At 33.9% G+C, this 17,831-nt stretch overlaps 1 protein-coding gene across 7 annotated transcripts in view; it reads left to right on the forward strand.

The window, feature by feature from the left end:
* Positions 1-17,831, forward strand: part of Ac78C (Adenylyl cyclase 78C) — a 71,291-nt gene that overhangs the window by 13,161 nt on the left and 40,299 nt on the right. For 4 of the 7 annotated variants that reach the window (XM_053745600.1, XM_053745599.1, XM_053745604.1 and 1 more), the window contains exon 2: positions 14,033-14,071. The gene's annotated coding sequence lies outside the window, so the exon portion shown is untranslated. Of the gene's footprint in view, positions 1-7,488; positions 7,686-14,032; positions 14,072-15,376; positions 15,445-17,831 lie in introns of those variants that run through there. The other 3 variants (XM_064435976.1, XM_053745601.2, XM_053745602.2) reach the window with 2 other exon arrangements.

A 17,831-nucleotide genomic window follows, 5' to 3' on the forward strand; every position in this document is an offset into this window, starting at 1 on the left:
TGATGTTAGAAACTAAGTCATACAAGACATGATCGATGAGACACTACTCCTGGAGACAGTTTTCTCTCGATCAATACATTGGAATAACTTAGAATCTTGATTGTTTATAGCTTCAAGAGATTATAACTTTTAATATTAATTTCGATTTAAAACTGAAAAGGATACTCAAGTGGTCTTAATTGGTAAGTAAGGTAAGTTAAGGGGTGTTAAAACAAGTACGCTAAAAATTAGCCTGAAAAGAAACAAACTCCAATATTTACCAAAAACCAAAACAAAGATAAAATCAAGTCTCAGGATAATCTTAAAAAGTTAGTATTTGAGTAAAGAAGAATTCGTTTTTACCCAAAAGGCAAGATATTTTATGATACTTCGATGTCAAGTATTGGCCGCTAGGGCTCAATTAAAAATAAAGAATACGAATGTGATACCTAAATATGAAGACAGTTTTTGTTTCCATGACTATACCTAGTACATAGTAAGTATATATTTTGTTATATTTGATTGAAACTAAAATAGATACAGTCACCAGTCACCAAATTCACTGCAAATGCTTTTCTATAACCGCGGTATAGAGATCAATGCGTGGATACTTGACATGCGGTCGACTATACACCCAACTAACAAATAACAGCAATTTTGTTTCAATACTGTTTATTTTTTTATAGTATAGTTTTCTTTTAGGTTTAAAATCAAGTAAGTATACCAAATAATTTATGGTTTAAACGATTCACGTAATCTTAGCTTTTCATCAAAAATTCATTAATCCGTAGTCGTAATCTATACAACCACAAATCCCAAATCCCAAAGTAAAATCAAACATTCAGAATTGCTGGCAGGAAACCGAGCACTAAATATAAGCAAAATGTAACAAATTGCGCGTCCCGAGAGCTATTGGGGAACAAAAAATATGCTCGGGGAGACCACGGAGTATTTAAATTCCGTAAACTGGGCGCATGTTCCGGGAAAACGGAAGATTGCTTTATAATGTCACCCGGAATACGGTTTTTGAGAATTATACGATAAGTTGTACTAACTGTACTTATTGGTACAATCCGGATATACGAACACGCACGAATTACCACTATTATATGTAGTTAATAGAAAATGGATACTCAGTGTGCATTATGAGAATCATTACAGCGTGTCAGCGTATTCATTATAAGAATCATATTGTAGAATAAACAAAATTTATTCTTCACCTATCAGGCTGAATTAAAAGGTTTTTCTAATGTTTCTTATTGCACAACACATTGCAAAAAAGTAAGTGCTATTCGTGAAATGATATATTTCTGCATGTCTGTATGTCCTGTGTATCTCCTAGTATGAAATTAACGCGGGTGAAGCCACGGCCTAAGGTTTCTTCTAATGTATTATTTAATTTATATTAGTTCAAGAACAAAATTGTGCGCAAATTTGCGAAGGTAAAACTTGCCTACCCTTTGCGGTTTATAGTCTCTTTATTATTAATTCATACATTAAAAATTCAACAATTCCCAATTACTGCCAGTTGAGACAAATGCTGGCTTTTCTCTAATTTTCCTTGTAATTCATTTACAAATTCGTTAAGTAAAATTAAGTCTGAATTAGTCCCTTTTATGTACTCAAGAAGCGGAGGCTCCTTCCAAATATAGTTCTTGGGACTTTTCATATACCTACTTAGTTACATGCAACTGTTTTAATATATTTTTTATCATAATCAGCCATTGTAGTATCCTTACACAATGCTATTTGCCTTCTTTATGGATAGATATAGAGTTATGAGTATTATTTGTTAGCATTTCTATAATTTATTTGAGGATATTCTTAATAGTTTTTTTTTAGTACTTGAACATTAGGTCATACGTGTTATTTATTAATTTAGGCCTATATCTTTATGATATGTGCACACTTTTAGGGATTTTTTTGGGAAGTACAGACCATGTAACATAAATCGTTTTAAAACCTTCTGTCATAAATCATTGTAAACCTAGGATTTAGTAAGGATTTTAAAGTTATCTCATAGATTTGAATCGCTAAAGTTATGGTGTCATAAAAATCTCACCTACTTAGACACCAGCTGGTAGGAGGTACTTAATTCCCCACTTACACCTACTGAAGGCTGTAAAACTGAATCTTTAAAACATAGTTTAAAGCACACAAAGTATAGAACTATCAGTTTAGATTCTCACATATGATCGCAATATTTGTTTTACGTGTGTTTTTTTAATAATGTAAGAATATATTTTATCTTATCTAAACCATTATAAGGTTCTAAAAATGTCATGCACATTTAGTGATTTTTAAACTTAATTCCCAACATCTACGAAAGGTTGTAAAACTGGACCTTAAAACACAGTTTCAAAAACAATAAAAGCACAGAGCATATGCTATGCAGCATTTTTTATTAATTTATTGCAAAATTGTTCAAGGCCGCCAAGGCATAGCCAAACATTCAACATATTTATGTACATTCAATTCAACATATTTACATCTTTTTGGTTTAAGAGTAAAATGTTCTAAAGATTTCATGCACATACTTATTAACAGCGATTTTAAAACTGCTGGCGTGCGTTCGTTCAGCCACATATATCACTGTACCATAAATACTTTAGAATGCACACAGACACTACAAAGTTTTATAGATGCTGAACTCGGAAATAGTTATGGTTTAAATCTTGTGGGGTGCTTCGAAATTTAATGGAGTTTTACTTGTTTAGATAAAGAAGTTGTACTTTTTAATATACTGAAACACATTTATGTTTAGTGATATTTTAAAAGTGCATGCAATCAATTAAGTAATTTATTATTACATTGTAATGAAAAATGTAGAATTTCGGTATTTCTAACTGTATAGACTGAATATAACTTTGTAAGTATTTATATATAAGTAATGTAAGTATTTATATATAAGTAATAGTAATAAATAACTGTAAGTTATTTAAATGTAATATTAAAACGTATACAGTCAGTATTTTTAGAGTGGCAACAAGGAGACGGACGTTCATATTAAAATGTCGACCAGCTGCGAACGAAGGCTGCGCTTTCGATTTTTGAATAAAATATAAGGTCTCATACTGCGACGTGCCGTGATTTATTGCATAAAGGAATAAATCAAAATTTTGCAGAAGAGGAGAATAAATTACGGATCGCCACCGCGCCGTTTCGCCGCCGGAATGCGCAAAAACTATTGGGAAAATTTTACTAAGCGAGCCATAATCGAACGCTTTTTGTTTCACTCTAGTTTGCTATCTTTTTGGTGGGAAGTTTGAGGTTAAAAAACCTAGTATCGGAGGCCAAGATTCTCTTTGGATTGCGTTAGCGAATAAGTCTTGACAATAAAATATTAGATAGTTAGGAACTAGTAAGTTACCTTAAATATATCAAGAGTATTTTAAATAGCTAATCATTGATCAAAAATTATAATATAACAAATAATTTGTGAAGTATATAGCAACGTTTCGTGACGTATTTCACGAAAATTTGCTTGTCACGGGGCGCCATGTTGCCGTTCCCGCCAAAATTACATCACGTACGTCTCCCGCCAGATGGCTCTTTTTATTTCATTTGTTGCCTAATGAAGAGACAGCACCGCGTATTGATATTGTACTTAGCTGGAAAAACCGGGTTTATGTCAGTTTGCCACAGTCAATCTGCCGCGTAATTGGTGAATGTGTCAAACTCTAGTTGAGGAAACGACTTTAGCTAACTAAGAGATTGGTGATAAATGAGATTGGCTAGATATGGCGAGACCATATTATGACTAATTTACATATACCTACTTAAAAAGCCAACCAAATGCGTAAATAATGAGAGAAAACAGTTTCGTATTATTACAGTAAATGTTTGACATCTTTGTTTATGCGTGCAGACTTTTTGGAATAGGTAGTCTGTTGTTTTTCTTGCTACAATAAGTACCATGTGTATTATATTTCAGTCTGATGAAGTCTCAGATTTGGATTGTTTCCAACTGCCCAACAAGTTTTGGTGTGAAAACTGGCTAACTATGGAAATTGGGCACGATGCTTTGTTCAATCAGAGAGGTTCTCGTTTGCAATTTTATCCAAACCGAAAATTCAAATCAAAACCTTCGTAAGTAACTACAATTCTATGAAGTATACATAATAATATTCTATTAATTCTACTACCTAACTTAATACAAATATAATATATAAATATTAAATCCTGCTAACAATAAAAATGCGAAATTTTGATGAATAAGGTATACAACCTTATATGTTTACGTATTTTTCTATATCACACAAAATTTACTTGACTGATTTTAATAATATTGTACGTTATATTCCCATAATTCTACTGGACGAAGCTCCGGGTTTCGAGGAACAAAATGCATGTAAAGTGTATTTGTAGTAGATGTATTTAATAATTACGTATATACCTATTGTAATGTTAATGTTATCTGGTTCAACGTTCATGGTTCTTTCATTCTATATTTCTATTGCAAGCAAAACTGTCCTGAATCAGCAATTTCAGACGTATCATGAACATCCATTAGAACCAATTACTAAAAATAAAAGCATAGTCATTGCCATATCATAGCCGGAAACACTATCATTGGGCGTTCAATCTAAATAAAGTCGTTATAAACACGAATTTCATTTCAATGCATTATTGTACTAGCTGTGTCACGTGGCATCTTTCCCGTAGGAATTTCAAACTTATGTGCGATTCCATTTACGGTTGTTATCCATATTTTAACGCATATAATAACATACTTTTGTTTATCCTAATAATATTTACGTATAATTTTTTTAAGCGTAATAGCGTTATAGCTTAACTTTGAAATTATTTTATTTCACTATTAATTTATAAAAAAAATGAAAATAATTGTCTTTATTTTCATGAAAATGAAACTAAATAACTAAAATTGAAACGAACTAAATTACACTTATACTAAAAAATTACAAATAAAAAATTATTATGCTTTTTTCCCTTGCCGTGTGATGTTTAGAATGCTCACTTGCCGCGCTCGCTCGCTTTTGTGTCGGTCACAAGTAAACAAACAAACCCACAACCCTTCCTAGTTTTGAAAAAAGGTTATGTCATTATGTATTGTGTTGTAAATATGCAAAAATCGAGTTATCCGAAAAATACACTTACTAAAATAATCTTATGCGAAAACGTAATGTTATGCCAACATTGTTATGCCAAAGTGCCTATATTGGGAACAACGTAATTATGCAATGAGAAGGGATCTGTTCCAGGTTCAGGATTATCTACGCGAACACGTATCTATTACAAATTTCATCAAAATAGGTCCGGCGGTTTAGCTGTGAAAACTTGACAAATAGACTTCCCCATTTATAAAATTAGTATTTATTATTATAAATTTTCGAAAAAACAGTCACTCATTTTACAAACACACAACAAATTTTACGAGACTTTAGTCATTACAGAACCTAACTTCCACGATAACATAAGGAACCACATACTTCGATAATTGTTTCAAAAATACATGAATCCTGAAAACAATGCACTCCTTTTTATCGTGTACTGTACAACGATGTCAACTTAGCGTGTTATATTTATTTGTCAGCTCGTTGTTTCTCAGTACATCAATATAAAGAACTCAACATTGAGACATCTCCATATAGAATTTCCTAAATTTATTCATGGCTTTGTGCTTGGAAGCATCTATTTTGTGCTACCATTTTCTTCTACTAGATTTGCGAAATACATAGGAATCAGCATTTCTGAAATTGTTTACTTTTCCTTGGAATAAAAAGCGAAGTATGTCTTAAATCTGTTTATTTGTGTATTATTTTACAATTAGACCAAAGATCTCTCTTTGAGGCTTGGTATGTACCAAATAAATATATTTTCTTTTGTTTTCTTTTTAAAGCACGGAGCGTATTTGACATTTCGTTTTTACTCCTCATAAAAGTGATTAAGGCCCGACCCCGTAAATAAAAGTTGAACTAGGAGCCACTTTATGGTACATAATCTGCGATAAGGGACCATAAACGACAAAGAATATTTGACAATCGTAAAAGAACTCTTTATATTGGAGATGGGTTTAGTTCACATGTTTAGAGAATTGTTACTCGTATTGATGTTAATAATGATGTTATTATTAATTTACTCGTATATAATATACTAGCTGCATTCCGGGCCTTCGCTCTCGTGGGAATTTTGGGATAAAAGTATCCTATGTGTTATTCCAGAATATTATGCCCGTCGTGTACCAAATTTCATAACAATCCGTCCAGTAGATTTTGCGTGAAAGAGTAACAAACATTTAATATACATACCTACACACATCCTTACAAACTTTCGCATATATGATATTAGTAGGACAATTATATCGATAATTTATTTCCACAGAAACAAAACTCGAGTGTAACAAAAATGGCGTAAATAGATCCTCACTGAACAAAAGATATGGTATTTCTTGTTGCTAAGCTGGAAATGAACGCTCACTTTTACCAGCCGAGGCAGCTCGAGTGCCACTCAACTCAGACTCAGCCATTGTGACTTGAGCCGGATTACCGCTCAAATATGTGACGAATGCAGTATACGAGCTCTTTTGTGAATTAATTGCTATGTTACGTATATTTTTGATTGCTATGCTACGTAACTATATCTAATACTACTGTGTCACATATAAAACTGGCGTTCTTTTGTATCAACCTCGGTGGCGCAGTGGTAAGGTTCTTGCCACTGAACCGATAGGTCCCAGGTTCGAGCCCCGGTCGGGTCATGATGGAAAATTATCTTTTTCTGATTGGCCCGGGTCTTGGATGTTTATCTATATGTATTTATTATAAAATATAGTATCGTTGAGTTAGAATCCCATAATACAAGTCTCGAACCTACTTTGGGGCTAGGTCAATCTGTGTGATTCGTCCTAATATACTTAATATACTTATACTTACTTATCAAAGTTTGCTCAAAATCTATGGTCAAAATGGAATAGGTACACGATCGATTATATAAAAATCCTCACAAGCTGCTCTCTGCGCCCATTTTATGTGACACACTATCGTCACACTCGGCAAATGCTGACATGAATGTACAAATATTGCGTATGATCGCATATTTACCGCAAGGAAAAACAAGTTTGGTGAACTGTTTGCCGATAGTGTATATTCGATATTACTCATATTTTTCGCGTGTCCCGTCTCGTGGCTTCGTTCCCGATGGAATTTAGGGTTAACAAGAACCCAATGTGTTATTCCAGGTTATATTCTACCCGTGTACCAAATTACATAACATTATGTCCAGAAAATTTTGCGTACCAAACGTACACACAAACTTTCCTATTTATGATATTTGTAGTATTGTCATGTTATTTGCGAATGTCTTCGTCCGCATGTAAGTATGCCTATTTCTTCCGCCTCGCTAGTTTATGAGCGTATCACGTTCATACAGACAGACTCAGTATGGATAATGTCATAACAATATATCACAGTGCTGCAACAGGAATCAAGAGTTCGCCTTCATTCATCGGATCGCGCGGGATGCGAGCGCACGCCTCGCACCGCGTGTCAATGATCCGCGCGCGAAAAACTATTCGAATCATAGATATAAGAAATATAATATATATTTCGAATCATAAAGTTATATAGGTCGTTGATAAGTCCCAAGATAACTGGGCAAAAAAGTTGTGGTGATAAAAAAGTGCATTGGTTGTGGTTCGCTGAAAGGATATATTCTTCAGTTATATATTATTCAGTTATATTTTTATGGCAAGTAATTATTTCGTTTTTAAATGGATTTGTTATAATTAGGTTAGGCGAGGTAATTTAATTTCAAAAATTATGACTTCTTAATAATGAATTTTTAAATATGATGAGAGAAAGTGAGAGATATTATATAGAAACAATAATTCATTTCAAACCAAATTTTCAAACCATAATTTTCGTATTATATATAACAAGCGACCCGTCTTGGCTTCGCTCGGGTGGTATAAAAATAGAAACAACCTATTCTCAGACTTACTGTATATACAAATAAAATTTCATTAAAATCGGTCAAGCCGTTTCGGAGTAGTATGGCAACTAACATTATGACACGAAGTTTTATAGATACAAAGAAGATATGAAGATATACCTATGTATATTTGTAAAAAGTAACATTTTAGAAGCACAGACATGTTCTAATGATTTTTTGATTGCTTTGACTATTAGATACATACGATAGTAATTAGAAGAAATACAATAATATCCTAATTTGAATAGTAATGATTAGAAAATTAATTAGAAAAAATACATCAATACAAAACAACCACGTGAATACAGTCAACCTCATGTCAAGTTCTTTACATAGACCTCTATATCCTGGTACCTATAGTCAAATTTATAATAAATTGGACACTTTGATGTACACAGTTTGCATGTATGTTTGTGTATGCCGTCTTTATGTTTCATGTCGAATTCGTCATACACTCAAGTGTGGACTTCCCTTGAAATGACATCATATCTATATGTTCTATAATTATTGTGTGTATTAAGACGTTATAGGCAAACCAAGTATTGCCGAAAAATTCGTCATGTGTGTTTCATTCCACATTATGACGACGACCGCCCGCTGTGAGGAGTAAGACTTTAAAAATATTCGCCTGCACTCCGCCTTTACATGAACAACAAGTAAAACGCATGCTGCAACTGTATAAATGTAATTTTTATATTGTATTATTCTAATGCAAATTCTAACGCGATGTAAAACTTCCGCTCGTGTGACCGCGGCCTTAGTAGAAATTATATTTATCTGGCAACTAAAGATGCCAAATCGTGCCTGCAGAAGAAAAAGTAGTAACGGACTCCGATGTATAACTGAGGACAGCCAAGTCACTCAGTTATTAGAGAGAGATGGAGTGATAAAAGGTGTAAATGAAATAAAAATATTGTTGTTAATAAATATGTTTCATCTCCAATTTAAATGTTTTAGCACGCGCGGGCGACGGCCTAATATCCGACAGATTATCAACTCCCGTCTCGTTTTATTGCAACCTTTATTTTATTATATCGCCGTAAAATATTGATGGAGTAAAGTATTTCTTGTATGTTATTTACCTGTTTGCTTGAAGATGATTGCGTTCTTTTTACTCAGACGTTATTGATTCAGTCAGAACTTTACAAATATCATTAAGTTTATGAGTTTGAGCGCTGTAATACAGAATCTCATAATGTCATTAGTACAAAATAGTTAAGTTAATAAGCCTCGCTAGTTAAATAAGGAATATTTATATCAGGGGAAGTTTGAATGTTGCGCCTATAAATGATAAAATTAGATGAGGTAACAGACTCGGTTGGTTTGGACACGAGATGAGGAGAGAAGAGAATCATTTACTGAGGAAAGCATTAAGTAGGAAGGTACACGGATATAGAGGACTAGAGGAAGGCCTAGGAAGAGATGGATGGATTGTGTCAGGGAGGATGTGAGGGTGCTGGGGGTGGATCCAAATATGGCAAAAGATAGAGAATCGTGGAGGGAACAGACATTTTGCGCCGACCCCAGATAATTGGACAAGGGAAGGCAAATGGTGAATAAGAATCGCTAGTTCCAATGGTAACTCGCTAGTTCCATTGGTAACTATAACTATACCCGCTTGGTATCCTTGTGGAACTATTCAGTTTGAAAAATATATCTGTATGACACATTACAATTCACTTATTATAGAACTGTGTTATAGAAATGACATTTCGTCTAAATTATTATCATCTTCCTTGCCATTTCCCATCATTTGTTTTTCTATTCTCCTAACTCCTTCATATCCTTCCTCACACAGTCCATCCATCTCTTTCATTGTTCTCTCTCTTCTTCTGTAACCAGTAAACTTCATGTTCAAGATTATTTTCTTTCATTGTTCGTTTTCTCTCTTTATTAGACACGTCGTCTAAATATGTATAAAGATATATAAATATTTATAATAAAAATGTCCTTGGGAAAGAAACCGCGTGGCACAGTGTTATTAAAATTATTATTAATCTAAAACTAGTAAACTATAAACATTTATAATATAACTGTTCATATATAAGTACTTTGTTTGGGTTACGGTCATCAGCATCTATCTATAAAAATCACAGCTGCATAAAGTATGTTTTGTTGTGTAGCTGGTTGCACAAATGCAAAAGTCATTAAAAAAATACGACCGTGTCTCAAATTGACATGTCATGAACCAAGTATCATAAAAATAATTGAAATGTCAATAAATTATTTTATGACTAATTAGTTGTTATGAAAATAAACTTTATGGCGTCAAATCGCAGCCGTGAAAGATTTTATGAATCCTACGCAGATGTTTACCATCCGAGCTTGCTAGCGTGGGAATTGTAAATATTATACTAGTCTCTGTTCGTGGCTTTAATCGCATTTGTTAGAAGATATGAGGTGTCCATTTATTTTGTGTATACCTACTTAAATGTGAAGACAATGCCTTGTGTGATCAATTTTATTATTTACATGTAAATTACTTGGGCTTTTTTCTGTAACATCAATAATGTCATAACTAGACACATTAATTTTATTTATTATTTAATTATTAATTTTAATTCTATTTTCTGCTTCTATATTCTTTCTGAGTTCTTCTATATGATCTTTTGTCACGCATATTTGGGTCATATAGTCAGATATCTTATCCTCATCCATAAGGATAAAGCATATAAAGCCAGTGCCATAGACAAAAGAAATATGGCCAGTGCCAACAATAATGGGAATATTAAGACGCCTAATGACGATGAGTTTGTTTTTATATTTAGGAGAAAACTGTACTGCGCACGTTTCATTATAATCGAAAGAGTTAATGGCTGAGATTGCAAGAAATGAGACAAAAGTGATGTGTTTTATCTCCAAAGTTAATGTACCGAGAGTGCGTCCCAATTTGTGCCGACGTAAATCACATCTTTACGATGATGTGTGTCGGACGCGTGTGTGAGATCTAATTACTTTTACCAAAATATGGTTCTCTCTCTCTCTCTTGCGTGTTCCCGGTTACTCCCGGTTGAGCGAGCGGGACCCTGGGCCAGGGCCGTTACAAAAAATATGGAAAATACGAATAAGACAAGCGACAAGTTAGCGTTATAGCATGTACTCGTATTGAACCCTCACAAAAAGGAAGGAAGAATTTTTAAATTGCTTAGATAACAAATGACATGCTGCTCAGAAATAATACAAAAGAAGAGTCTTGAGCAGACTAGGAGAAAAAATGTCATTTTAAAAATAATTTAAAATAGTACAGGAAAATGTTATGCCACTTGACCCGATATTTTTAGGAATGAACTCATAGTATACATTTTTGAACTTTAAATTTACAGGTCTTCTGTATTCTGAGCAACAGGCTCAAGTAGTCTTGACGTTTAAACATTTATTTACCCAACAGATCATTTACAATAGATTGGAAAAGACAAATAGTGCAATTAAACAATTCGAACAATAAAATAATAAAGTAATTTTAGCACATTACATTATAACATAATTCGTAGCACCCTCTACGAAGTGCTACGCGAGGTGTAGACGGTCTACGTGCCGTCTACGAAACGAGTGAAACAAGATTAGTTTGTGAGCATGTGTTGTTTATTTTCTTTCCAAGAAATAATAAAAATATTGATAAACATTGAAATTTATTATGGACGAAAGTTATATTTTTTCTTTTGTAACAAACAGAGTCTAATTTGTAACTACTAGCGGCCCGTCCCGGGTTCGCTCGGGTTAAAACTCTAATAAAAAGTGGCCTATGTTACACGTCGCCTGTCTCTGTGCCAAATATCAAAATCGGCGCAGTAGTTTTTAAGTTTGTAAATTACAAACAAAAATACAAATCGTTTCTCTTTATAATATTACTATGCAGAAAGGTAGTATGGATACAGAAATATAATACGTACAGTCATTACACTTTTTCAAATTTTAACAAAGACAAGAATTAGTTTTACTATCTATGAATTTAAAATAATTAATCTGTAGTATTGTAATGTGAATTTTACGAATGACAAGATTGGTTGAGTAGATCGAGCGTGAAGAGGTAACAAACAAAATTATTTTCTCATGTATGATATTAGTTAGAATTGATTTTGGAAATGATTCGTTCCTCAAGTAAATTGTAATGACACCGCGGCCGCAGCGGTAATAATATTCTGAGAACCACCTTCAGTGTCCGTTTAAAAGTTAGTTAAAGCCTGTAAAAACACTTATCTATAAAACGTTTATCCCCTAAAAGTATTACTCGATATTCGTTCGTTCGTTCATTCATTCGTTGCGGTTGGTATTCATTGAAGCAGTCCGTATTGGTTTGCATAATCATATATGTATGAATAAGTCCGAGGTTTGGAGAAATAAACAAAACAAATAAACATACGAGTTGTGTGCTGTTCTCTTTTTAGAGAAGGGTTCGGCAGTTATTTGTTTCTAACGAATTCATTTGGAACTTATTTGGAACCCCAGACGCAAAAAGAGGGGTGTTATAAGTTTGACCGCTAAGCGTGTCTGTCTGTGTACGTGGGATACGTGACATATGATACATCCTCATATACTTTCGCATTTATAATATTAGCAGGATTAAAAAAAAATGTGTTTGCTTTTGTAACTAATGGCATTTTTTTAAAATGGTCTAGATTCGCGGCCCTTTTATTATAATAGAGCTGACAAATGAAAAATCTGTTCTAACAAAAACACAATAAGGCTTCACCTCGACAAACCAGAGAAAACGATTTGGTAGATTGCCCCGCGAGGGTAGCGCCAAGGAACGAGGAAACAATATAGAGTATTCGCGGCGCGTCTCGGCTTCGCTCGGGTAAAACTATAATAAATTATAGGTACGCTTAAACCTTTCTCTTTAATCACTTGTTGCGTAGTTTGGAAGATCTAATATGTGGTGTACGGAAATTATAAATCCACCATACATAATTAATATAAATTTCAATATAGTAATGAGTAAAAATTTTAATTTATTTAATTATTTATGACGCGAGGAAAATTGGGTGAAATTTGAAACTCGCTTTTGACAGCTGTCATTTCAAATTAAAAATGGCGCTTGACTGACATACATTAGGGACAGACAGCGGGAAGCGACTTTGCTTTATACGATTAATTCCAACTTTTATATTTTCCTTTCATTTTCATAATATAGTAGTCTGTAAAAGAACGGAGAACCACCTCAGTAGACGTGTTATCGAGTGGAGACCACGCCTTGGGTAAGCGAAGTGTGGGCCACTGGCTAGATGACGTGATGACCTGCGAACGGTTGCAGGGTACGACTGGATGCGAAAAGCCCAAAACCGACAAAAGTGGCGAACCTTGGGAGAGGCCTATGTCCAGCAGTGGACTGCTACAGGCTGATGATGATGTCATAATCCATAATAATATACGATAAATACTAATTTATTTATTTTTTGGTGGTATTTTTGACCGATTTTTTATTTTATTAAATGCAAAATTAGTTACAGCTAATAATAACGCATATTTAATTTTCAAAATCTAGATATTTAGAAGTGTAAAATGTGACTTCTACACAAATTTCTCAGCTCGCCGGAAACCGTCGGCCACGGAGAATGGGTGGCTTTTTCAATCAATTGCAGGAGTCTAATGAAAATTGTGACAAGGCTCGCGAGCTGTACCTATGTGGGAACACAATAAACTAGAGGAATGCCATATATCGGTACAAATTAGAAATAGAACGTTTTTGGTATGTGGATCGCTTTGTAACGTACATACATTCATACTTTGTAAAGAACATTCGTAAATTAGTATTATTCAATCAATAAGTGAATCATTTACTATGGTTAGTAGTAGCTTATTTGTTCTTGTATTCGAGTAAATCCCACTAGAAAACTTATTATTTGTCATATAAATGGGTTTGTTTGTCAGTTTGTGGCACTTTGAACTTATTCGCAGTTTTATCACTACGCAAATAATCATATATTCTTCGTTATCCATGTTAATTTTAATCATGAAATATTTTTAACATCTTTATAATATGCATCTATTTTAAAAAAAATCCAAAATATTTTTAGAAATGATGAAGTAAACAAAGTAACTAAAGTTATTTAAGTTTGATAGATAGGTGTATAGCTACGTATTTAATATATATTTTTTGTTTCAGGCAAAACATGACCATGGACTGTCGATTAAAGTCTTAAAGGTAAACTCTAATTGTATTTATTTGTGACTAGCTTTCCCCTTTCTTTTATTTCGTGTTGTTATTATTGTCTATATCTCGAGTTCTAAGCAACGTATTGCGATGAAACTTATACCAGAATTTAAGTTAGGCCCCCCGTTATATAACTGTTAAAACCGTATCAAATTCCATCTTGTACATTTTACGTGATACGTGAAATAACATACAGACAAACAGAAAGTCAGACTGACAAACAAAAGTTCTAAAAAACATTGTTTTGGCTACTGTTCGACCTACAAAGACCCCCCTATAATTATTTTTCTTTAATATATTCTCTATACAGACATAGCCCATTTACTATTTTATTATATGTATAGATTATGTGTATTTTATGTATAGGTATTTAAGTTTTCATGAACGCAATCAATTACAAAAGATCGTCTGAAGAATAGTCTGTAGAATTCTCCACTAACAATAAATAAAATTCATTACTAAACTTGACCTTCACTAAGAAAATATTATATAAATTTTTCAATGTAATTCAGCCAATAACATACAATTAGCTCCCAAGAGGGCCAATCATGTTCCATGGCTGGAACCCCACTGGTAAGATGATATCATTAAATGCGACGCTAGCGCCACCTGGGGCGTTCAAAATGGCTCAATTGGTTTGTTTGGCCATTATCAAAATAGTTCTCAGTTTTTATTGAATATTAGGTACATGCTCCCTGGGATCTGAGTGGGACTTTCAATATTAAATTTAATGCAATCACTTTATTTTTCAAAGATAATTTTGGCTGTGATAATATAGATACAATATTTAAGTATTATATGCCCCGGGACCTCGTTCCCGTTATATTTTTATATAAACCAGTATAAGAAAGGTATTCTTTCTTATAGAAAGTAACTATTTACTAACGGCCCGTACTAAAACCATAACAATGATACACCTAAACCTTCCTCTTCAATCACTCTATCTATCAGAAAAACCCGCATCAAAAAGCGTTGCGTAGTTTTAAAGATAGCATACATAGGGACATGCAGACAGCGGGAAGCGACTTTGTTTTATACCATGCAGTGATAGGATAAGGAAGTTTCCTTCCTGGCTATAGTTATAGCCACCGCCTTTGAGCCAGCCGAGCAATCTGGAGGACCATATATATTAAATTATCAGTTAGTTACTTTTATTGACGTAACAAAACGGGAATTAGAAACAAAATCGATAGCCCGATAGTAAGGGCCATAAAACTAACTGGCAATTAACAGAGATGGATGTAGTGCGCGAAATAATTAATACGAGCGTATGATTAGTGTAGTTACTTGTGTTGGCACACTTCTAGATTGATAAATAAATAAATTTATAAGAAAAAAATCACACACATTGAGTTAGTTCTAAAGTAAGTTCAGACTTGTGTTATGGGATACTAACCTAACTATACTATATTTTATAACATATACATATAATAGTAAAATATGCGAGACCCAGGTCAATCTGAAAAAGATAATTTTCCATCTTGACCTAATCAGGGATCGAACCCGGAACCTCCGGTCCGTTATGACGACCATTAGGCCATAGAGGTCGACAGTTGGACTAAAAGCATATTTAAGAAAATATACAAAATAATGTGTTTCTTTTCTAGATTCTCATATTTTCGGCTAGAATGCCCAAAAATTCTCTTTATAAAATTCTTACCTTTATCAACGAGCAAAAAACCTTTATATTTATTTTCACCGTCCGCCAAGCCCTTTTTCGTGTGGTTACCCAATTCCACGGCTGGGCACCCTACTCGGCCAATATACCTTCTTATAATTTGATGTCTTCAAAAGTATTTAAATTGGGCGGATATTTCGCTCCAATAACGCTGACGGAGAAAAGTTCAAATTGACGTCGGGTTTGGTCCGTGCCGCAAGTTATGTCTTTCATCTTGTAAGGTTCTTGCCAGTGCAATAAGTCGTTTTTCGAATTCCTTATATCGAAGTGGACTCTCACTGGAATACTAAAAATTCACCATCGCTAACCAAAACTCACACATCCGCAGGTGGCAAAAGACATTCTTGCACGCAATTTAAGATTTTCCTTTTTTTTTTGTTGTTTTTACTGATAATTTTGTTTGAGCGATTTTGGCTGGTTTCTCCTTCAGCCATAGAGTGTCGGAGCTCAGGGTACTTTATCTTTTCACTTGAAATTTTTATATTAGCACATTACTTAATAGTTGTGGAAACGGTGGTGGTGTAATGTTTGAGACGCCCGCCTTTGGATCGAAAGGTTTCAGGTTCGTATCCTACTCGTGCCATATGAGTTTGTATATCAATCTGACGCATATATAGTAGTTTTCATAGACCACCATTTGCATCCGGTGAAGGAAAACATCGTGAGGAAACCTGCACACTACTGCTTAGTTCACTAGTGTGTATGCGACTACCTGCCACTAGATGGCGGTAAGTAGTCGTAAAGTCATGTCATTTAATTGATGTCGCCTTTAGGCGACTTGAATTAAATCTGACACCAGTGTTAGCAATAACACACTCGATATGATGATGACTTAATAGAAGTATGAAGGGCGGCGTCTCTTTACAAACAATAAAGCGTCTGTTATCATGTCCCCTGTGTCCTAACACCTGCATCCAGGATGACTTGATGGCGGCCACTGATAAGGTCATAAAAATGGTAGAACAATTTTCAGGGAAAATTTTTATATATCTTTGGAATGGCACCGACAAGCCGAAGCAAGAAGAAGGAGAATAGTGCCATTATACATTTTCAATTTCGGCCGGTAATTTTTTGCTCCTTGTTGTTGTTTCTTCTTACGTTTTAAGGCCTGTCCCCTCTGGCCACGTGGTCCGACTACCTTTGTCCGACCAATCGGACAATATGAGCATAGGTACTCCACAGTACTTCGCTATTTTTTTTTACAAATTATTTTGTTTCATGTTTAGTAAAACATAATTATGGTGCCAGTATTATTCAAAGAATGGAGAAACAGCGGCGTTTAAAAATAAATATATAAATCACGCATCTCCTTTTTTCGAGATCGGACAAAAGACTATCTATCAGAATTTGTCGTAAAGATTTTCGCATCCATATTCAATGAGACAGATATAATATTCCTTGGATTGTAAGTAATCCAGCTTACAGTGCCTATTGAACGCTGATTTATCGGTTTAATATGACTGTGGCACGTTTTGCGCTTGGCCGATATGAGCTTTGTTATTCTTAAATATCTGCGTGTGGTCTGAGGGCCCACTTCTTTAAATTCTATGAAATTATGCTTGAGATTTAGTGAACATTTCAATAGAATTGTGAAAAATGACCATAACAATGAATATCTATATTTTCTGCTGTTGATTAAATGTATTTTTCAAATGGTATATTATATTGTAATTTGCTAATTTTGGGAAAATAAATATTTTTCTCTAAGAATGTACTTAGTGATATATGTTCTTGAATGTATTGTATTTTGAATAAATTTAATTTATTCATTCAAATCCCTAGTCTCAGCTTCCATTGGAATCAAGCATTCACTTGCACTGAAAAGATTGAATAAGTATAGTTTTATACATATATATTACAACTGTATTCAATGCTAAATTTTGACACATCGGAAGAGAATAAGAACCGATATGCTTACGTGGCTGCAGCTATTAAAATAAAACCGTATGGAGGTGAGTGAAACAATTGGATCAGACGACATAGGATGAATACGGAACATCCCTGTAACTATAATCCATGTCTTTCTGAGCATATTGTGCAAATTTAGTTTGTGTTTAAAATAATTCTATATGC

Source organism: Plodia interpunctella, chromosome 5, assembly GCF_027563975.2.
Source record: "Plodia interpunctella isolate USDA-ARS_2022_Savannah chromosome 5, ilPloInte3.2, whole genome shotgun sequence".
NCBI classification, from domain to species: Eukaryota; Metazoa; Arthropoda; class Insecta; order Lepidoptera; family Pyralidae; genus Plodia; species Plodia interpunctella.